A 24421-nucleotide genomic window follows, 5' to 3' on the forward strand; every position below is an offset into this window, starting at 1 on the left:
TTCCCCGGTGTCCTTAAAATGCCAATAAAGCCTGTTGTCAAAAAAAAAAAAAGAAATGTAATTAAATATGACCGATTGTTAATTCCTGTAGTTAATTTTAAATTCATATCCTTTTAAAATATATTTGTAATGTAGTACGTGACAAAAAAATGAAGAAACATTGATTTTTCTTAATGAAATATTTTACATTCACCATTTTTTTCTGTTATTACATTCATAAAACATACAGCTGAATAATATTTTTTAAACCTTTATAAATCAAAATCTTTAAAAATAATTAATTATTCTTTTACATTTTTACCTAATTAAAATTTAAAAATTTGTAATAACAATAATTAGAAATGTATTAGGTTTGTATTGTACACTCACTTCATTTACAAATTCACGTCCTTGATCTGATAAAACCCTTTTTGGACTTCCGTGGCGTAGGAACATTTGAACTAGTCTGGAAGCCACCTCGGCAGCACTCTTTGTTTTGAGTGGGAATGCCTCAACCCATTTTGAAAAATAATCAGTTGCGATCAAAATGTATTTGTATCCGGAATGTGTGGTTGGTAAAGGTCCCATTAAATCGACTCCTAAAAGTTCCCAAACTTCTTGGACCTGTAAATTTACATATTTGAAAGCAAGATAATAAAAAAAAAAAAATTTTTTATTCTTTCATTAAAATTTAATATTTAAATAAAGTGTAAATCCTTTTCAATTGAAATTATAAATCATACATACAGTAAAGGTCATAAAGAAATAAATAAGACCTATAGTACCTATTTTAATTGGTTTTAATTCAGCTGAAATCTGGAGTGCAGGTTGTTCTTTTTGGCAAGTATCACACTCCTTTATCTATAAATCAATAGAAATCTATTAAATAACAATTCCCAAATCGTTTGAACAAATGACAAATTAACAAAAACTTTTTGACTTATGATCTCTAATAAGTGTACGTAGTATTTTTGAAAATATAAAACCCTCAAACTTACAGTGCCTGCCTCACTTATTTTTGAAAAATGTAATTATTTCAAGAACAACCGCAAATTCATTAAATTTAAAATAAAAATATCCTTAACATACAGCGTGTTTAAAATGGTATACACAATGGTATAGTTGTTAGATTGCTTAAAAATCACTTAATTACACTTTCAAATTAAGGCAGCACTCTTAAATAAATATGCATTAGAATTACTCAATATCCCAAAAAATTAATGTATGTGGCAAAAGAACCTTGTTTTAGATAAAAAACAGCTACTATAAATTGTGAAATTCTTTTAGACTAATAAATTATTACAAATGCCATATACGACATTAATTATTTATGAATTTTTGTTCTCCAAAAAATTATTGTTAAATCACTAGAAAATTCCTAACTCACGGGGGGCGCTAGGTGGCGCGCAAACGGAATGGCTGCTCTACAGTGAGGTTCCCGTAGCCCGGTACTTTCATCCTTAAATTATCCTGCTCGAATGCTGATGCAGCAGGTTTAGACTTTCTCAAAAGCAGCGGGAACCATTCAGGCAGCCTCGATGAAATTCAGGTGAAGTTTGGTCCGCGACATCCGAAGTTAGACGGCCGGGAGGTGAGGCAGGGACGCTGCGGGTGAATACACGGAGGACTGCGGACGGCTGCCGGGAGTACTTGAGGCCGTGGCTGCACACGAGGCATTAGGCCTCGGGGAGCGCCCTGTACGCCGGACTTTCCGGAAGCGGAGGACATCGGTGCGGGCTTGCACCCAGGCGGCGGCTATTGCGGATATTCGAGAGTGAGGGAGGAGTTGCTGGCACACCCGGGCAAGGAGTAGGGAGGACCTGAATAGCGGGGGACCCGTCACGCGATCGGTGCTGGGAAGCGGCTGAGGTGCGTAGATCAAAGGACGTGCGGGGCGGAGAAGGAGCCCCTCTCCCCCAGCTGCAGAGTCGAGTACCGGTACAGGGCAGAGCTGAGACCCAGGAGCAGTTCGGAGACGGGGCATTTGAAGACATTGAGCTGCGGACCTGTGGGGACCCCCAATAATAACAGGCTGCTTTCAACAAGGAGTCTGGGATGTATGCGCTGCTGGGGTCACTGCCTTAACTGCGGAAGGGACACGGTTTTGCAGACATTGATTGGCATCACACGCTTCAGACACCCGCGTTCACCGGTGCAGCCCGCCTGGGAGCGGGATCTGGATTGTCAAAGGCGGAGATAGTGCTGAGGTGGCAGCGTATCTGAAAGGGTGACCGTTGGGAGCAGGGTTCGTGACGCAGATTGGAGACCCGAAGAGCTGACATGCGATTATATCACCGAGGGGCGATATCAGAACGGTTTGCCAGGAGGGCTGAGATACTAGCGTGAGCGGAGAACGAAGAGCGCGGCAAGGACTGGAGAGTTTAATGAGCAGCAGGGAGAGGCTGCTGGACGGGAGACAGGAGTGTGACCTGGTGCATGGTGAGGTAGGTGTGGGTCGACACTAGGCCTATACCACCGATACAGAGACAGTATGGGGAAGACGGATGCCAGGCAACCGAAACTGAATTTTGAGACGGCGCCGCGCGGAACACAGGCCCCACAAACAGGTCCACCCCACGAGGGACGGAATGGGGCGCAGGAAGGAGCTGCCGCACCAGATACAGACGTCCAAAGTATCCTGCAGGAGATCCGCCATGGCTTCGCCACAGTTGTTGAAAAGGTAGACCGCATGTCGACCAGAATGGATGCCATAGTCCACAAACTCGAAGGGCATGAGGAAAGGCTAATAGAAGCGGAACGGCACCTATCAGACGTGGATAATGTGACCTCCAGCCATGCCACGCGGCTTGCCCGGATGGATAATCTGTTGAGGCTAATTGCTGCAAAGAATGAGGACTTGGAAGTGCGCAGTCGGCGCAACAATATACGCGTACTGGCAAATCCGGAATACACCAATGTTGGACGGATGGAGGAATATATAGAAAAGCTTCATTTATCCTCGGTTGCCACGGAAGCATTCTCCAGCCAGTTCGTTGTAGAACGTGCCCATAGAGCTCTGGCCCGCGGCCGCTGCCGGGGGGGGAGTCTGCGTCCGATTATTGCGAGACTATTAAACTACAGATACCGCGATGTGACTCTGCGTGCTGCCAGAGGCAAACAGACTCTGACGTATGATGGGAATTCCTTTTCCATATATCCTAACTTTACGCCCATGGTACAAGAGGAGAGGCATACATTTATGGAGGTCAAGGCTAAACTGCGAAAGGCACAAATTGACTGTGCGTTGCTCTTTCCGGCGAGCCTCAGGGTGACATATTAGGGAAAACAGCACTTTTTCACCGCGCCAAATCAAGTGGAAGACTTTCTCAAGCACCTGAAAAGATCGAATCGTACTGGTGGCGGAGGTCCAGCTGCGAAGCGGTTGGTGTCGGAGAGAGAGGCAGAGGACTCTCTGGAGGCTACTGCAAACGGACCCGAAGGGGTCACCCTCGAGACTTGATGTACACTGTTATCGAAGTGGCAACCGTCGAGACTGAGGCTGAGTACTATTGCTACCTGCTGATCTAAGCGAGCGAATTATCTGGAGTGCCGGGCACCCCTCTGGCCCCTGGAGCCCAAATGTTTCCTTGGGGGGGAGCTTCGGCTTGTTTTGGGGGCGAGAGGTTATTGTGCGTGTACCTAGTGGAAGCCCCCAGCGGGTATTACCCTGGGGCGGTTCGCTACGCATCGAGATGGGTGTTGTGGCATATACGATTGTCATGTTGGGATTGGGGAGGGCAGGGGGGACTACATTGATGGCAAGTTGGGGCTGCTTCAGTGGGAGGGGGTGGGAACCAATGGGGAAGTTTATGGTTACAATATGTTTACCTCCAAGAAGGATGCTAATGGACATGGTCTAGGGAGGATTTTGGATGAGTTCAAAGTTGTGCATCTCGGATTGTCAAAGAGCCTATATCATATAATAGGAGGGTTGGCACTCTACCATGCTGGAATAATACTTGGGGGCATGTATGTTGATCAGGAGTATGGCTGATTGTATGGTAGGCAGTTTGAATATTGTCACATGGAATGTTCGGGGGCTGGGGGACGCGCGGAAGAGGCGACAATTGCTTGCGTATCTAGACAGGCATCACACACACATTGCCATGTTACAGGAAACACATTTTACTCCACAGGGGGCTGGAGGCTTTGCCACCAAGTGGGCAGAACACAGGATTTTCTCCTCCTATTATTCTGATGTGCGTGGGACGGCTATACTTATAAAAAGACAGGTGCCCTTTCATCTCGTGGGTTCAGTCGGGGATGCAAAAGGGCGTTATTGTATATCGTGGGGGAGATTGTGCTCGCTGTCGGTTACACTGGCCTGTTGTTATGGGCCAAATGTGGATGACCCGTTGTTTTTCACTGCGCTTTGGGACAAGATAATTGAGACGGGCTCCCAACACATTATTTGGGGTGGGGACTTTAACGTCACCTATAATCCAGGGTGTGATAGATCTCACCCGGCCTCCCTCCATTACAACAAGGTGGCTGGGGTCCTCAGGGACACAATTGATGCATATCAATTGCTAGACGCTTGGAGGCATGTACAACCGGGCTTGCAAGAAGGCACACTTTACACGGCGAAGGCAGCCTCATGGGCGAGACTTGATTATTGGTTGGTGTCTAGGGGGCTTGGCCCCGTGATCTCGAAGGTTCAACATCTGGCCAGAACATACTCTGATCATGCCCCAGTTCTTCTCACGCTGTCCTCCACGGACCTCAGGGTGCCAAGAGGTGCCTGGCGGTTGCAGGCCACCATGCTGCTGGATGAGGTCTTCCAGTGAGGAATTCCTGGAGGAAATACAGGACTTCTTTGCCCGTAATAAAGGCTCATTCGACAATGTAGAAATTATTTGGGAAGACGTTTAAAGTAACGATGCGAGGGTTCTGCATGTCCAAGGGGTTCGGGGTGCTGAAGGATCTCACTAACACATTAAACAGGCAGGAGAGGGAGCTAAAATGGATGGAGGAGGAGATGGCTCCAAAACCATCTGCCACGATTCAAGCACGTTTCAGAGACACACTCACGGAATATATGGCTACAGCGGAAAGGGAGACACGCTTTCGAGGTAAATACTGGAGGGTCCGCTGCTATGGAGAGGGTGACAGACCGGGGAGGTTCATGGCAACCTCAGTTAGGAAACCTCGCTATTAAAATTATATCCTGGAGATTGAAGAACTTGAGGGTGAGGTGTACCGGGATACAGCTAACATTCTTAGCGCAATCACGAGGCATTACGGGCAATTGTATACCACCACCAGAAAGGATGAGTTAGATCTGGAGCGTTTATAGGGGGATGTAGCGCTGGGGTGGCTTAGTGATGTGCACAGAGAGTTTTTATGTTCACCGTTTGAGTTGGACGAGGTTCGGGAAGTTATTATGGGTATGCAATCCTGGAAAGCCACTGGAACGGATGGCATCCCTATTGAATTTTATAAGACGTATATAGATATTATGGCCCCCGTTCTGAGAGAAGTCTACTAGGAATTGCTGGAGGTGGGCACCCTTCCTGCGTCTATGAGGGAAGCACTTATAGTCTCGCTGCTGAAGCCGGGGAAATTGCCGCGGCAATGTGATTCCTATAGACCACTATCCCTCCTAAATTGCGATGCTAAAATACTAGCCAAATTAATTGCCAATCGGCTGAATTTGCTCCTGGAAAATTTGGGACTCCCGGACCAGTCTGGCTTTGTGCCGGGAATGGCAACAACTCATAACTTACGGACACTGTTTGCGATTCTTATCAATGTCTCACCTGACTTGCCTCTAGCGGCCGTTTTCCTTGGCGCCACTAAAGCGTGCAATTTGGTAGAGTGTGATTATATATTTGGAGTAATGCTACAAATGGGCTTTCACCCCCTATTTTTGTCCTGTATCAGACTACTGTATAATGTACCAGTAGCCAAGATACTTATAAATGGACATGCGTCGCCGCCACTTACCATCACAAGGGGTACCCGACAGGGGTGTCCACTCTCTCCACTTCTCTTTGCCATTACAGTCGAACCGCTAGCAGCGAAACTGCGGAACCATCATAATGTTAAGGTATTGAGATGCAATCTGCGGCAGATCCTTATATCCTTATACGCAGACAATATTACATTATATATCCGGAATCCTCACGATAAATTGAACCCGATACTGCGGGAATTTCTAGTGTTAGGGAAGCTGTCGGGGATTCATATCAACTGGAACAAATCCAGTATATTCCCAATAACGAAGGCAACGCATACATTTACGTTGGATTACCCCTTGGAGTGGTGTGATGAGGAGCTGCGCTACTTGGGGATAAGAGTGACGAGGGACAAAGACAAGCTTTTGAGATTGAATTATGGTACTGCAATAACACGAATTGCAGATTGTGTGACCCGATGGGTCGTGCTCCCCTTGTCCATGGGGGGGTGGGTCTCTTTGATTAAAATGGTGCTCCTGCCTCAATTACTCTACTTATTTCTAAATATCCCATTTTATCCAGGGAGAAATTTCTTTGCGACGCTCAGGTCGGAGGTAACGCGACTGGTCTGGGGAGGTCGGCAGCAGAGGCTGCAATAGGAGGTGCTTACTAGGCCATACTCACAAGGAGGATTTGGGGTGCCACACTTTGAACTATACTACCTCAGCGCGCAGGCCCACTACGCTTGGTACTGGGTGACACAGCCCAAGTATATGCCTCAAGTGTTGGCTGAGCATTGGCTCGCACATCCGATACCAATAGATGGAGTGCTCTTTGAACCGGTTGCACCTACGGATAAGACACCAAATACGGACACTTGCACGATCGAGGCTTGGCGTCAAATTGGGCGCATTTTACAGACACCCATGCAGTACGCGGCTTTGTTGCCACTCACGTACCACCAAAATATGCCTTTACTGCAGGAGACACTGTTCCATAAGTTCAGGGAACGAATGAATATTCAGAAATGGGGGGACTTGTATCACGAGGGAAGGTTTTGCACTGCAGGGCAGATGTTGCGGGGTCCGCACCAAACCCCACTTGATCTTTTTCTGTATATCAGGTTGAGACAGGGGATTCAAGCTATTACTCCGAACTTCCCGAGTGAACCAGTGGCATGTGCTCCGCTGCAGTTAATGTTGAAGTGCAAGACGGCCACACGATTGGTCTCATTAATTTACAGAACAGTACACAGTAAAAGGGAAATTGCTGACCCGCTCTCTCGGGCTCGATGGGATGCGGAGCTTACTGAGAAGCTTTCAGATGAGCAGTGGGAGTATTGCTGTCTGCAGACTAAAAGAGAGGTGGCCAGCAGTAGACTCCGAATGATACACTACCATTACCTGCATAGACTATAATACACACAGGTTGAAATGTATAGGTATCGGCTGAGAGAGACGGATAGCTGTGCAAGATGTGGGGACCCTGGGGCAGATTTTCTGCACCTGGTGTGGGTGTGCACAGAGGTAAATGGCTATTGGCGACAGGTCTTCGAGGAGCTGACTCATATGGTGCATACGCAGGTTGACCCCACAACTTTGATGGCGTTGCTTGGGTATGTCAGGCCGATACAGCCAGCACATAGGAAATATGTGGCAATGGGGCTCTTGATGGCAAAGAGGAGGGTGGCTTGTCGATGGAGCAGGGGCCGAGCCCCAAAATTCAAGGATTGGATTACTGATCTTGTGACATGCTGAGAGCAGCTTGATACATACTCTGCGTTATTGCCTAGTGCTTCTGGGCCGCGAAACATATGGGCCCCCTTGACCTGTTATTTGCTTGAGTATGCGCAGGTGGCATTGGGACTGAAGACAGGAGGGTTGTCACAGTAGAAGGCCGGAGGCTGCGTGTATGGGTATGGAAGAGTACTGGAGCAAAGAGATGAGGAGTTGCTGTGTTCTCTGGTGTCGGCCGCACCCCACTGTGGATAGTAGACTGGAAGGTGTACTGTGAAAAAATATTAGGAGGCTGACCTACGTGGTTCTAATTGATGATTACAGTGAGGGTGGTGTCATTTAGTACAGTTGCTACTCGGCCCTCGAAGGTCTCACTGAGTTACTGCCATATTGAGAAAGTGTATATTTTTATGGCGACTATGCTTCTGAAGACATTATGGATGTATTGTTAAAGCATTGTGTATTTATGAGACATTTCTGATGATGCAACTGTTTGTAAAAAAATAAATAAAAAATAAATAAAATTTTTAAAAAAATCCTAACTCACCCATTGTTCAATATCAACGGTCATATTTGGCCAATAAAATCTGCTGGTAATACTTTTTGAAGTTTTATTGATCCCAGTATGGCAACCAATACGGGAGGAATGAAATTCAAAAAAAATTATTTTTGCTGCTTATACACCATTGATCACGTTTGTGCTTTTTCCTCTACCATTGTACACCAAACTGCCATCTATTTGAAAAAGCAAAAGTACAAAGCATTAACAAAGTAGGCATGTGAAATAGGAAATAAATATAAAATGTATAATACTTATCTCTAAACATACTCAAACATATGTAAGTAATTAAAATATGTTTACAAAAAAGTTGATTCATGTAACCCATATTTTTTAACAGGGATTTGGTTATTATGCCATGTAATAGAAGCAATATTTACAATATATCTATGTGTTAAAAAATGTAATTTAAAAAATAAAATAAAAAATATTGACCAATTACAAATTGTCCGTAAAGGGCTATGAACAAGGGTCGGAGCCTTAATGGCCACATTGTAACAGGCTGGTGGTTTTAGTTTGTGAACTGCTTATTCCAATGGAGGCAGTCAGAAATTAAACATGAAAGTTTTTGCGGCTGGCTTTTGACGGGCTTGGAGAGTCTGTTAGTCATTTGGAATTTAGCATGCAATATCATAGGCATGCATATCCTTCCTTGCGATTAAAATGTTGTGTTTTAAACCACCTTTCCGTGACGACATTTGTGACACCAAAAGGCTTTCTGAAATGGAGTAAGGGGGGGAACCAGCATTGATTACTTGGGTTGACGGCCTCTGGTTGGAGACCAAGGGTGAACACAAATATAGGGCACCCCTGTGGATTCTTGTTCACCATCGCAGGCACCTCGATGTGGCCGCCACAGGGTGCATGGCTGAAGAACAAATGTTACTTACCTGTAAACTGTGGTTCTCCAGTATTGCTGTCTTTCATAGATTCATATGCTTGAATATTCACCGTTGTCGAAGTGGGAGTCACACGGTACATAAAAAAAGCAATAAGCCTCATCTATATAAATATATAAGAATAAAATACAAATATAAATCAACCTTATATTTTTAAAAATAACATACAAACTCAAAATTACCATAGGATAAGATTGACACATAGGAATGGATTGAAAAAGAAATCACTTTACTGATATATCCATGAAGTTTTTATAGTCCAAACTTCAGGCAATCAGGAGCAAACACCCTCTAGAACCTTCTCCTCAGAGGCTCCGGCCCTCAGATTTTAGTAGCACAAGAGTGACAAAAAAGTCTTAGGAGGAGAAGAGAGCCTCTGAGGGGAGGAGGGTGGGTCGCATGTGAATCTATGAAATACAACAATACTGGAGAACCACAGTTTACAGATAAGTAACATTTGTTCTTCTCCAGTAGTGCGGTGTCTTTCATAGATTCACATGCTTGAATAGACTAGTGAACAGTAATCCGGAACCATGAAGTTGCAGAATCAAAGTTGCATGAAATACAATGACATAGCATCATAGAATCACAAAACTGATAACAACCCAAGGAGGAGGGAAGTAACAGAGGCTCACCTTATTAGAAAAGATTACGAAGAACTGCTTGGCCCACTGCTGTATCGGTTTCGTTGATTGCCTCCAGGCAGTAGTGCCTTGTGAAAGTGTGCCTGCTGGACCACGTAGCTGCCCGGCAGATCTGATGAATGGGCACACCAGCGAATAAGGCAGTTGTGGAGGACATCGCCCTTGTAGAATGCGCCCTCACTCATGATGGAAGAGGCTTGCCAGCATTCTGATGGCATAAAAATATCGCTGAAGAAATCCAACGTGCAATTGTTTGTTTGGTAACAGAATGTCCCTTACAGGTTTGCCCATAGGCAACGAACAGTTAGTCAGATTGGGGAAAGGGTGCCGTTCTGCTAATATAAAAGTTGAGGCACCTCTTTAAGTGCAAAGAATGCAGACTCTGTTCCGCTGGATATTGTGGATGAGGAAAAAAGGTTTTTAAAATCACAGGCTCATTAAGATGAAAGTCGGACGGCACCTTCGGCATAAAAGCTGGGTTTGTTCGAAGGATAACACAGTCTGATTTAAATTGGAGGAAAGGAGGCTGGATTGTGAAATCGTGAATGTCACTCACTCGACGTGAGGAAGTCAGAGCAAGCAAGAGGGCAACCATCCAGATTAAGAATTTAAAATCTGCTGAGTGGATTGTCTCAAAGGGCGCATTCATAAGTTGCGCCAATACGATCTTAAGACGCCATGTGGGTGGAGGAGTCCGAATGGGTGGAAACATCCGGAACTATCCCTTATAGAACTGTTCATTCACTCTAGAGCAACAGAGAGAGGAAGAGTTGTGATGGCAAAAACCAGAAATTGCTGCCAAAAAGACTTTTAGAGTGGAATGAGAAAGTCAAGACTGTGCCAAATGCAAAAAGAAAGGCAGATTTTGTGCCGGAGAGGCGTGCACTGGGTGGATGTTAGCAGACGAACACCAATGGCAGAAGCGTTTCCACTTTAGTTTGTAGGTATTCACCGTTGAAGGCGCACGCGCCCTGGCAAGAACCTCTCTGCAGGCAGGCAAAATATTTAAGTGAACAAATTTAAGGCACTCAGGTTCCAGGCCGACAATTTGAGCAAACTGGGATTCGGGTGGCAGATACGAACGTTGATAATCGTGAGAAGGGACGGCCGGGGGTGAAGAAGGATGGGCTCGCATTGTGAGAGGAGCAGTAACTGAGACCATGCCTGCCGAGGCCACCAGGGAGCAATCAGGAGAATGTGACATGGCTGTCTCCGCATTTTCCACAACACTCGAGGTACCAGCGGGATTGGCGGAAAAGCGTAGGACAATATCTTGCACCAGTCCATCTAAAGTGTATTCCCGCACGACCCGCTATGGGTAAGCCAACTTGTGTAATGCTGGCATTTGCTGTTCTGTGGAGTTAAAAAGAGATCCAAGCACGGGTGACACCAGAGGATGAAGACGAAGTCCAGAGTCTGCTGATGCAACTCCCACTCGTGGGTCGATGACGTGGACCGGCTGAGAGAATCAGCCAGAATGTTGGAAAGGTCTGGTAGGTGGTCTGCTGTGAGCGTGATCTGATGGAGTATGGACCAAACCCAGGTATTCTGAAATAGCTGGGAAAGCATCAGAGATTTGGTACCGCCCTGCTTGTTTAGTGCATGCTGGTGGTGTTGTACGTTTGAATGAGCACTGATTGCTCTTGCCGCAGAAGTTGGAACAATTTGAGTGCACGGAATGTCGCCATCAGTTCTAGCCTGTTGATGTGCCAAGAACGTTGGGACAGATTCCATTTGCCTTTGATGGACAATACTAGAAGGTGACCGCCCCACCCTTCCAGGGAGGCATACGTGGTAAGGACGAGTTCTGGAGCCTTAGCCAAGAAAGAAGTGACATCTGCGAGGTTGCGTCCACCAGCGCAGAGCTTGTTCGATGAGAGAGGTTACGAATATACGGTCACTGAATTAACCGGAGACATGGCGCCACTGCTTGTCCAGTTCTTACTGAATTGGACGTCTCTTCAGTAGGCCTGGGCAAAAATTTCGTTCCGTTCGCGGAAATTGCGATAATTTGACATTTTTGCGTTCCGCGGAGAGCGCGAAAATGTCAAAAATTCCGGTTTCCGCAGCTTGGCGATAATTTGTTTCTTGCTCGCGCTGTAAAATGATACATTCTCGCGCGCGCGCGATCGCCTTACCTGAATCCCTGCGTTCGCCGACAAGTTTTCTTGATCCGGTCGCGTTCTCCATGAGATGTTGTATTGTTTTTAGCCATTTGCGCTGTCTCGCGACAGTTCGCGCCCGCAGTGACGTCATGCGTCGCGCGATCACGTCTTTCTTCTCGCGATCATGCACCGCGAGAACAACTCAAAACAAGATGGCCGCGCCCGCAAGCAACCACATGGGTAAGTTGGCGACCCGCAACCATGCAGAAAATCTCGCGAACATGCCGGAAAAAAACTTCCGCATCTTCGCGATATTTCTGCTTGTTTGCGATAATTTTAAACATTCTCGCGATAATTTGCGAAGGTTAATTCCGCAAATTCCGCCCACCCCTACTCTTCAGTCTGCAATGCGGGATCAGAGAAATGCAGGAGGACGCCATCCACAGAAAGGACTTCAAGATGCGGACTGAAAGAGACAGCTTTGATCGGATGTGAGCTGCGAGCTGCAGGATCCGTTTCTGCCGGTCGTCAGAAACAAAAGCCATGGCCATGGAGGTATTGAGAGTAGCGCCTATGAAAGCTGTGTGAAGAGCTGGCGTGAATTTATTTTGTGTGTGTTGACTGACATTCCCAGAGAGTGGAACAGAGTCCAACAAAACTGAGTGTCTAAGGATGCCTGATGGTAAGACTGAAACTTGATGAGACAATCGTCAAAATATGGGAAGATTTTAATGCACCGTAATCGTAGACAGGCCACCACCGGGGCGAGGACCTTCGTAAAGACCCGGGGGGCGTAGCGGAGACCAAAGTGCATGACTCTGAATTTAAAGTCTATTTGGCCTACACGCAAGCGCAGGTATTTTCTGTGACGTGGTAGAATCGGGAAATGGAAATAGGCATCCTGTAGATGGATTGTCGACATAAAGTCCTCGAGAGAGGAGCTGAATAATTTCCCTCAAAGTGTAAGGATGCGTAAAGTCTGATCCTTTAGAAACTTGTTCATAGCCCTCCGGTAGAGGATAGGGCGCCACTGTCCAGACTTCTTTAGCACGAGGAAAAAACGTGAATAGAAACCCAGCCACTTGTGAGTCTTTGGAACCACTTCGATGGACAATTTTTGGAGCATGAGTTTGATCTGATGGAAAAGCTCCTTGAGATGAGCGGGAGGAGGACTGATTGGGGGGCTGTTCCGCGGAAATTTGACAAATTCCAGAGCATGACCTTTTGAAACAATGTCCAACACCAAACATTCTGAAGTTATTAGTGACTAATTTGAAAATAATTTCGATATTCGTCCTCCAACTCCGATAGGGGGGGCCTTTAGTCTGTTGTCGATAAGACTGTGGACTCTGGGAGGAAAAACGCTTATTTCCTTGATTGTATGAGCGGTATTGCGTTGATCTGCCACAAAAGGAGGAGGTGGTGCTGCGTCCACGAGCACCCCGAAAAGGCTGTGTTTTAAACTGCAGCGTGCCAAAGGGAACGAGCTGTTTCTGTGTCCTTTTTTATTGTTTGGAGCGCCTCATCTACGTGCTGGCAAAACAGCAACTCCCCATCAAAGGGCATATCAAGGATTTTAGCATGGAATTCATGGCGAAAACAAGTAGTGCGAAGCCATCCCTGCATTGTTAGAACATCTGCCCTAGCTAGCAGGCGAAAAGCAGTTGAGGCAATATCCACAGAGCAATCGATGATCTCTGAAGATGCTCTTTCTCCCTCCTGACGAATCTTGAGAGCGTCCTCTCTAGAGTGCTCTGGGATGAGGTTAATGAAAGCAGCCTTGTCGTACAACATTTGGTGGTCGTATAGACCCAAGATGGCCAGGGTATTCGCTGCTCTGACAGTTGTTGAGGCCTTGGTTGAATTTTTTCTCAAATGGCATCCAAGCGACTACCATCAAGGTCAGGTGGAGAGGTAAGCAGAGAAGAGTGATTCTTTGAGCGACGTTGTGCCGCCTGGGTGATCACAAAATCCGTCTTTGCCTGGGATACCAGGCAAGCAGGAGAAGAGTCTGGAGCCTTATATTTTTTCTCAAACCACGTGAGATCAACTATGGGCACAGCCCGAACATGCTTCTGCGGCTGAGATTTAAAATCATATCGAAAGCAATCCTCCTCTCTCACTACCATTGGGACATGAAAACGCTGTGCAGCCCTTTCCATCAATTGATGGAAACCTGTAATATCAACTGGAGGAGAATTCACTGGTGACCCCGGAGGCGGAGCCGGCGAATAGATCTGGAAATAGTCCCAGTCAGCCATAGTATCATCATCATCATCACCCAGGAGTTCACCGTCTTCTGTAAGCGGAAGGACGTCAGCGTCACCCTCTGTAGGAGGTACTTGTAAAGGGACAGATTGTGTTGGTTCCGCCGGCGGCCACGTAGGAGCTGGAGTATTCGGAGGCGATTCTCGTTGAGAGCCGTGGAAAGAAAATGTGAAACGGCGGTTGTAATCCTGCAGCATAAATTTGAGATTAAAAATAAGGGATAATGGCAACTGTGCAATCGGAATCTGCGCAGGAGGTTCCTCCTCTTGCTGCTGAGACTAATGTTAATCCTGGTCGTCATCGTCAAAATCTTGACATGTTATGAAAAGGTCAGATGGACTGCGAACAGCCCGGAATGTTGTATTTATGTCATCATCCGAGGCAGAATCATCCTCATTGGCAGAAGGAAACAGTTGCGCCGGTGGTTGAGTGGCTGGTGGCACTGTAATGTAATCCAAAACAGCGTTGACGACGCCGCAGGAGCGAATCGTCAACAGCAGCAGGCGTTGTCGTAGAAACAGGCACCAATGGAAGAGATGAAAAATTTGTCGTGGACGAGAGACCTGCCGTCAACGAAAGAGACAACGCCGTCGACGAAGGCACCGTGGACGAACCCACCACCGTCAACTAAGCCACCACTGTCGACAAAGCCACCAGCTTCGACGAAGCCGCCGTCGACGAACCCTCAGTCACCGTCGACCATGAGGAGGATATATTCTTGAAGATCGTCGATGAAGATTTAGATGTTAACGGGACAGCAACAGGTTTCTTGGTTGTCGACGAAGATATAGTAATCGTCGACAAGACAGCTTTCAAGAAGACTAAAACCAACGTCGACAAAGATAGCGTCGACGAAGCCGCCGTCGACGGCATAGGGAACCTGCTGAAATCCGTCGTTGACAAAGTAGTAGAAGCTGCAGATTTACACAACGGAGGGACCGGTGACAGTCTGGCACATTTATGAGAGGAAACATGCGCTGGGAGAGCCACAGACACCTGAGAGTGTAATCTCGGGGGTGTGGGCGTAGCAGCAGAGTGTATGGGCTTTTTTGCAACCTCCAAAACTTGAAGCTTTCTCTTTTTAAGAAAGGGGGAGGGCAAGTCATGCTCACTGCTATGCTTAGAGGAGGCTCCAGTGCGTCCAGAAGCCACACTTTCGCCGTCAGAGAGAGGATTATATGAGACTTTCAACTTCTGTAGCCACAGAAGGAGGCGGCCCTCTCTATCCTTTATAGTCTTCTGAGAAAAAGTCCTGCAAATTATGGAGTTTCCTACCAGATGTTCAGGGTAGAGGCAGTATATACACTTCTCGTGAGGGTCCTCTGAATAGAGACTCTACTTGCCACAAGAAGCGCAAGGACGGAAAAGAGACTTCTTTCTTGAAGACATCAGGAAAAGTTGAAGATATACAAAACTTGGGGGAAAAAAATGAGCAGTGCTCAGGGAGACTCCCTTCACACGACGTGCGTTAGAATACCGGAGGGCCAGAGCCTCTGAGGAGAAGGTTACAGAGTGTGTTGGTGCAAGATTGTCTTGTAATTGTACTATAAAAACGACCTGGTTATGTCACTAAAGTGCTTTCTTTTTCAATCCATTCCTATGAGTCAATCTTATCCTATGGTACTTTCGAGTTTGTATGTTATTTTGAAATATATAATGTTTATTTATATATGTATTTTATTCTTATATATTTTTACATATTTAAATAGATGAGGCTTATTGCCTTTTTTATGTACCGTGGGACTCCCACTTTGACGACGGGGAAAATTAAAGCATGTGAATCTATGAAAGACACCCCAATACTGTAGCACTGGTTTCCCTTACCGCCAAAAAAGCTCACATTGAGAACAATGAAAGGCGAACAGACAGTGTTAGTTGGCATTGTAATATGCCGTTTGGGACAAACGACAAGGTGTTATTGGAAGCCTGTAACGAGTCTGTGCCAGGCGGAAGGAATTGTGCTAGATATCAAATTAATGACCATCAGATATTTATAAATAAAGATAAATAATATGCAATACGCCTTAGCAAAAAAGTAGCTATTTTAATATAAGTTAAAGGATACCAAAATAAGATTTTTTTATTAAAACAATTCCTTAAAATGCATGTCTAGCATCAAATTGTAATATCGAAACCAATATTTACAAAAATGTAAATACCGTCTATGGTGAATTTTTTAGACAGTCTACGTAAGCCCTGCTTCTGGATTTTACTGAAACCTTCCGGATACACATTACTGTGCAAATATCCAAGAAGCTCCTTATATTTGGTAGAATCAATTGCTCCCTAAATTAATTAGAAATTTTTTTTAGTTAGGAGGACATCATCGATGGCAGTACACTATTTTTCCCTGATAAAATTGGTATTAAAAACGCATAAATTTTTACACTTGTGTTACAAACTTACGCTTTAAAAAACTGGCAAAGACTTGGAGCCTGAATTTCATTTTTCCAAACACGCACCAGGAGGCCACGCAACTATCAAATAACCGTTAAACAGCACAGCAGCAGACCAGACATATTAAGAATAATTTCATGGTCTGCCGGGCAGCGTGACAGTCAAGCAGAGTGGGTATTTAAAGGCTGAAATGTGAGCCTGCAATTGCAACTCAACAGGACCAGAAGTGCACGTCATGGACTGTTAAGTGCAGTGCCACCTCTAGGGGTACAACACCCATGATTATGCGTGCTTGAGCGTGTCTTTATACCCGGGGGGGCTAGCTAGTCTCATTTCTACCTGACTCCGAAGCAGGGGACACACACATGAAAATGTACTCTGATGTTAACAGAAGGGGAAAGATTACTCGTTAAATTACTTGAGAGCTTGAAATCTTTGACAAAGGTAAGGATATTGATTTAAAAGTAAGGGAACAATCACAGCTTGGATAAAACCCTCATTAACAGTAGGTAGCAGTGGTGCAAGGGATCATGCCTACTATTGTACCCTGAGAATCTGTAATATAATAGAGGATAGACACCTACATGAACACCTTTCTGACTATAGTCCTTAATTTTTTTACACATCACTTGGAAGAATATTATTGACAAGGAGAAGGTAACTTACCTGACCACTGATGGACACTTCAGCCATGTTAAGGACAACTCCATCATCAAAGCAGTTTTCCAAGTATTAGGACCCCTCGAGAGTTTAAAAAATTCAAGTTCTGGCCCAGTGCCATCAACTCCTTGATCGGTATGAATACCTTTTTGGTACTCAGAACACCAAAACTTCAGGTCTGCCATCCAGCACTCCTGTAGACCCTAAAAGGAAGCACATTGAAGACTCTTGCGTAGATACCAACGCTGTTGTGCATTGAAAGAAAGGATTTAGTGATGCCCAGTCACCCTCAACCCATCAAACAAAATTGATGATCTGGCGGTTACCATCAGGATAAAACAATTCTTTAATTACAGGAGATCCATACGAGTCCCACAGACCGCAGACAGAGATGGTGACTCAAGCAAGGCATTGCGCCTGGCAGAGGTAGTTCAGGCTGCAGATCACTAGGCAGTGAGCGATATATTGAACCCTGATCACCTCTTACAACCCCAGGTCACCATAATTGACAAAGGACCGTAGGTTAGCAACTTTTATGGCTACCAGAATTTGTAAACGTCTTGACTAGAAGGTTAGAAGCTGGTAATGAGTGGAATTCAGGAGATGGCCAAGGAGGGGAAATTCTCCATCACGACAGAAGTGTAGCCTTATATGGCAACGTTGGTATCAAAATGTATCCGTGATCCTTAAAAGGGCATGGACCGTTACTGGAGGTTGTGACTGGAAATACTAATGGACAAGCCGGGACATCACGCGAAAAAAACTAGATATGGGGGATGTTGCCAAGTCATAGTTACCGCATATGTATGCAGAGACCCTATCGAGCTCTGCATGCTGAGGAGACATTTTTCTTATGAATGCTATTGAAGCAATTTCTACAGAATGTCGCCAAACGTAGATGAACGAAGTGAAACCATTGTTAGAGGAGCAGGCCAAGTCTGAAGCAGGCACCGTGGTTGTAGGCATTTTAAAAAAAAAAATATTAGTACAGGAATTGTTTAAATTGTTAACAAGTTCAATTATGTTGAGAAGCAAACGCTTCTCCACCCAGCGTGTTTTTGGCACACTTAGGCTTGGCAGGGGGTGCTGGAGAGTCCGTCACAACAAACAAGACTCCACCCGGTCTGCAGGATCAGGCAGAAGACAGTGTCAAGACCACAATAATTTTTGGATTGTAAACACTACCACATCGTACAACTAACAGATTGTACACATACCGCTGGGGCGGTAGAGGAACAGGAAACAGTTCCTAGAAAAACCAACAAGGTGTGAGTTCAGAGGTCACAAGATATATAAAAAGTGGCAGACTACGATTTTTTCAACACTATTGTGATTGTTTTAAACTAGTATGCATGATTATTTAAAACAAATCTAAAATGCTTTATGTTAGAGTTTAGAGATTACCCTACTGATTTGGTACGTAAAAGAAAACTTTCCTTCCTGAGGGAAGACTTTAAATTAATAGACAGAAGATTTAAGGTCTCATGCAGAAAAAGACACTGTTGACCGCTACACTCCACCCAGGGTGTTTCATCATCAACATGTACACGATGAACAAGAGGGATATGTTCTATCGCCCAGTGATGCAGTGGTTCACTTACTGCCACTTCAACATAGAAGCTATACGTGTTCTCAGGGACCTTGAACCGTGCCAGTACTGGATGGTCTGCCTGGAACTCAAGGATCCATACCTTAAAATCATGATCTTTATCCCCTTCACAGATGTTTTTTTCAGTTACAGTGGAAAGCACATCTATTTGTGTTCTCCTCGGCCCCTTTCTGTCTCTGCTCCCTTCCTTGGTGCTTCACAAAGTTGATGAAGTTGGTGGTGGAGCAGCTCCGATATAAAGGATTCAGAATGATAGCATCTCAAAAAAATATCTTTATAATGAACCCATGTCCTCAAAACTTGCACGCTTCACTGCAACAAACTGTGAACCAGCTATAGTACCTGATGTTTGCGGTCTACTAATCCAAGTAAGATCTCATCTGCTCTATGTAGATGCAATTCAAAGAAGACTCAGTCCGCGCAACTGTGAACCTTCCTTATCGCAAAATGAAAAAGAGCATAGACAAACCGCAACGTACAGTAGCAAAATCACAATATCTGTTCGTCATATGGCACAAGTGGTGGAAGTCCTAACGTTATCAATACAGGTCATATTTCTGGGTCAGATCCATTAAAGGGCCCTTCTGCGCCTCAAGTGATCACACCTACTTAGAGGCCAAACTTATTCACAATTAAATGCCCCTTTGGAGGAAGCCATGACAGAGCTGAAATGCTGATTCTCTCACATGTAGGCGTGGATCTGTTTGGTCATTTTCAGCTCCCAACCAGACATTTTGATAGAATCACACACCAGTGTTTCAGACGGGGATGCTCGGTGCTGGGCTATATCTACCAGCGGAAAATGTTGTTCAGAAGAACAGTCTGGACAAAAATTGCCTAAATTAATTACAGGATTGTTTGTGGTGAAGTGTTGGAGTTGGGTCAAGGAAAAATTCTGTGTATTACTCAAAGTAGACAACGTGACAGCTAACCGATACATAAATCATCAAGATCGTACAAGATCAAAAGCCCTATAGAATCTGGTGCAAGATCTATGTGGTTACTGTCTGTCCAACAAGATATCGCTATAGGTGGAACACCTTATGGGAACGTCAAACAAATGTGAAAACAACTGCTCCTGCCATTATAAGGCTACCAGTCTTTGTAAAGTACACCACAAGGTATTCTAAAAACTGTAATAACGTTGAGGGACTTCTTCATAGATATGTTTGCATTCTTTACTGGATGGCCAACAGGAGAGATATTACAGATGCAGTACGGAAGCAATTGGGGAAGTTGCATTGATTCAGGGCTGGCATGTGGAGCATGGTTGTTAATTTACACCATTTAGAAGGCTAATAAGAGTGTAAACACAAGTGATGACAACGCTGGCGGATCAGGAGGTGATGGCCACAATCTGTAGGATGCAAGGCTGGTTAACAGTTCTAGTGCGACCTTTTGGGATGTTTAAATGCGTGTACTTAAATTTCATAATATCCTCCGTGAACATAAAGGGAATCCCCTTCACATCCTTCTCACATGAATTCCTCACCTGCTGGCCTAGCGAGTAACATTAAACACATTAATTTTCAAGGACTTTAGACAGAGAATAACTCACTTTTAACAAATTATTGGTCAGAGAGATCTGGCAAAAAAAACCCGCTCCACCAGTTCAAGATGTGTGAGTTGGTGACTTTGAAAAAGAAAGATCTGATTGGGGACGATGTTGTCGATGTCTAAAATTCTTTGCCTCTTTTTGTTTATAAAGAAAAGTCAAGCTTATTTGTAATTCAACACGTTAGGATCGGCAAGATCATCTGGAAATGTACCTGTAGATGGTAATCCAATCATACTATCCGTGCCTCCCCGCCGTTGGTACTACACCCTATGGGATGTTACCAAAGTCTTAAAGTAGTTGTAAACATGGATAAATAATAATACTTGTACAGAAAACAGATGTCATTAAAACTGGCAACTCCTCTATGTTTGATATCCTGGTGCAGGGTTTCCAACATGAGGAACTGTAATCTCAATGTCCTAGTTTTCACGCCTGAGTTGTTACATTTCATATATTTGGAAGACATAAGTGTAATTAGAAGTCATTGTCCTAATCCGCCTTTCCAACTGACGTTAAATCATGTGTGGTAATAGGGCTCGAGGCTTATGAAGAGGCAACAGTAGATATACGTCCACAGTGAGTAAGATAACTGCTCATAGCTCACACTAAAACACACAGTGCAGTTTCATTACCTACGATTGAAAGATGAGTTTGCTGGGCTATGCAGAAGAAATGAATAAACACCTCTGAAATTTGAGCCTACTCTGTTAGTGGGGCAATGCCATCCAAAGCTTTCTGTATAGGGTGGTTGCTCGATAATATCCATAATTCGGCAGAATGGTACTCTGATTCAAAGTTTTAAAAGATTATATTTCATGTCAGTTATATCACTGGTATCTTTGGTGGGGGTCAAGCTTTGAACTAGCCTAATCCGCAGCCTCAGTCCCTAACATAGAATGCAAAATTTCCTCTTGAAAAAGGAAGGTTTCAATTCTATTATTGATGCGTAGGCAAGGATTAGACAAACTGATCATTCAAAGCCCATACCAGAATGAATACGTATGCATGTGGAATTACATATTTTTAGTTAATGTGATTGTAGTTGGTTCATTGGATTGTTATCCTGGCTTCGCTTTGATTCTTCAAATCTCTTGTTTATTAGGAGGATGAACGTGTTGTTCCACTATTCCAGATTTCAAACGTTTATTTGATTTGGTTGAAGGATGCCCGTAAACATAAAAAATCCAAATCATTGCTGGATGTGTTCCAAATAGCTGAAAGAGAAGTATAGAGAATAATTGAAGAAAAGTGATTAGATGCAATGCTGTTCAAGTGGACATTTTTGTTGTATATTGTCTGTTGCAATTTGGAGAAGAATCCTGAGAAATGTTTTGTTTTTCAATTTTATAAAATACGTAGAGGAATAATTAAATTTGAAAAAGCAAATCATAATCCTTAACTCTGCATTGGTACTAGAATTGGTCCTTTCCATTCCGAAAGATCCAAAAAGTTTGATTTTACACCAAGTATTATGTCTTAGAGACATTATTTGAACTATTAAAGAAAGGTTTCCCCAGGATGTTTAAAATAAAGAAACAGTTAAATTGTAAAAGTGACTGTTCATGATTTAAAAAAACTTTCATTTATAGCTGTTGGATAATACAGCGAATCCATTGGTTATAAAAGTAGTCTCCTGTAGTGGAAAGCTAAACATGCACAAAACATATTGTTAACATGATAATTGAGACATAACTTGAGTACTATATTAATAGGTGTAAAAAGAAGTACTACATTGGCAGTATTCTCATTCCATTTACAGACGATTCACACTGTAAGTGAACATTAAAAATGCATTCAGTATTCGCATTTGAGTGAAAGCTAATGATTAACTTTGCAAAGAATGAAAGATGCATGACCTTTAAACGTTTTGTCAAGGTTGTAGGTAATTAGACAAAGTGTGATGGAAGCCAAAAACAGGTGTTAAAAATGTCTTGTTCATAGACAAATTTGGGCTATGATCACAACAAGTATGTCAGAAGCTGTTAATTTTTTTTACTCACTTTGCCTTCCAGGATGGACGAAACAAAACATGCTTCTTGTGTTCCAGGAAATAGCATGCAAAACTTAATTCCATGTACCATGATTAATGAAAATACTACCTTTTGCTAAAGAGCTGCCACCTCCTTTCGAAGTTTTTCTAGGTGTTCTTTTTGGATTCTAAATTGGTGCTAGAGTTGGAGGAAAAGTGAAATCGAGAACGAAGGAAAACTGTGTGCTGCTTTATGAATTAGATGAAAGACACACTGTTTGAAAAATTCAAGAGTTACTTAGAGGTAAAAAAATATCACTCTCCCTCCACACAGGGTCCTTGTGGCACATGGTGATAAAGTAAGATTGACTTTGATGGATGCGTTGGTAAAGGGAGCGATTGGAGAGAGAAATGGTCTCTGCACCGTTTTGCGTAGAAGTGGAATCTGCAGTGGCTGGTGGTACAACTAATTCAGAAGAAAGGATAAACATCTCTAAAATAAATGTTTTCAACCTGTAGAAAAAAGGAACAATATACCTTTTTATAAAATGAATATTAATGTGTACAAAAAATAGTGATTTTTAAAATCAAATAGAAGCTAATGAACATAGTTACCCTTTACATTCCAATATTGAATTTACTGTCTGCTAAAACAAAGCAGACATAAAACCAGTAAAATGTTGTTACTTAACAGGTAAAGGAAACAATATTTATATAGTTTTGTGTATTCTTTTCTAAAATAATGAATACGCTTAACGCAAGCAATTAATTCAATTAAACATGATAAAATGGTAGGCGAAATATCAAACCATAAATGAATTATGTTCACCTGAGACATCACTACTAAATTATCAATAATTTACGTAGCAAAGTATAAAAATTAGACACGTCAAAATAGGCATGAAAATACTATTTTGTGTCTGAGACAGTTGTAATAGCACAGTTTGAACAAAGTATGAACATGTCACTTAACGGACACATTTATAAAAATGTAAAATAGCTCACAGTTTATAATATTTTTTTGGTGCTGTTAGATCAGCATAGCACAGCTGTCAGAAAATAGAAAGCGGGCAAGCAGAAGAGATATAAGTAAACAAAAGTAAAACTCACTGTGAAATTAATGGTTCCGGATACTAAACGTTTGTACTTACAAAGCTGGTCTAAAGTCTAAAAATTTCACGAAGAAAAATTGCAGTAAAAAAGTGAATTAATATTTGAAAAATAATATCAGAGTTTAATTGACATACGAATCAGTACTCATAATTTAACAGATATAAACTTTACCTTGAATGATACTGGGATTGGAAATACTTACACTCCTGTTACAGGTTTGGTAGTAGACTGACTGCCACAGTTGTGGATAAGTGGCGTTGGCTGATGTAGCAAACAAAACATATGTGTTGCGACCGCCTATTCACAACTTGGCCAGTTTAGCAACTCAATTCACAGAAGTAACTTAAGACAAAACCAAAAATGTAAGAATGTTGGTATCCACAAAGGGCATTTACTAATAGTAAAGTTAGTATTTTATGTTAATTCTGTCTTAAGTATGTCTTAAATCAAACTTTAGATTAAATCCTCACTTTAATATTACTAAATGCCTTCAATGACTACCAAAAGTAATATGGCACACTATTGAGACAAAATCGTATCTTTACTACTACTAAATGACTTCTGTGAATAACGAAAGTAGTAACTTTAGAATTTTGTGTTAAATTATTTTGGTGAATCGGTTCCCCAGTGCCCGCCAGCTCTGCAATGGAAAAGCCTAACGTAGGATCAGCAGTGAGATCACGCAATATGACCTGGCTAAACTGCAAATGTTACTCCAAGCATATTAAGAGTTTCCTCTAAGTCAGGGTTTACATGGGAGTTGAAGCACAATGAAAAACATTTTGGAGAGGAAATAAATGGGGTAGTGCAGAGCACCCCTCTGCCTTCTCTGCATGTGCATGCACACAGAGGGGGCATAACATGTGGCAAAATGTGTGCATGCACATAGGTTAATATACGTCATGCACTTTCAAGTTTTTAACGTTTGTAAACCTTGTAGTATAGTCACATTGCAATGACTCTAACAGTGGGGCCACCTTACAATGAGGCATTGGCATGTTAATGCCACGACGCACATGTCTTCTCCT

The sequence above is a fragment of the Triturus cristatus genome, chromosome 6 (genome assembly GCF_964204655.1).
Source record: "Triturus cristatus chromosome 6, aTriCri1.1, whole genome shotgun sequence".
NCBI lineage: Eukaryota > Metazoa > Chordata > Amphibia > Caudata > Salamandridae > Triturus > Triturus cristatus.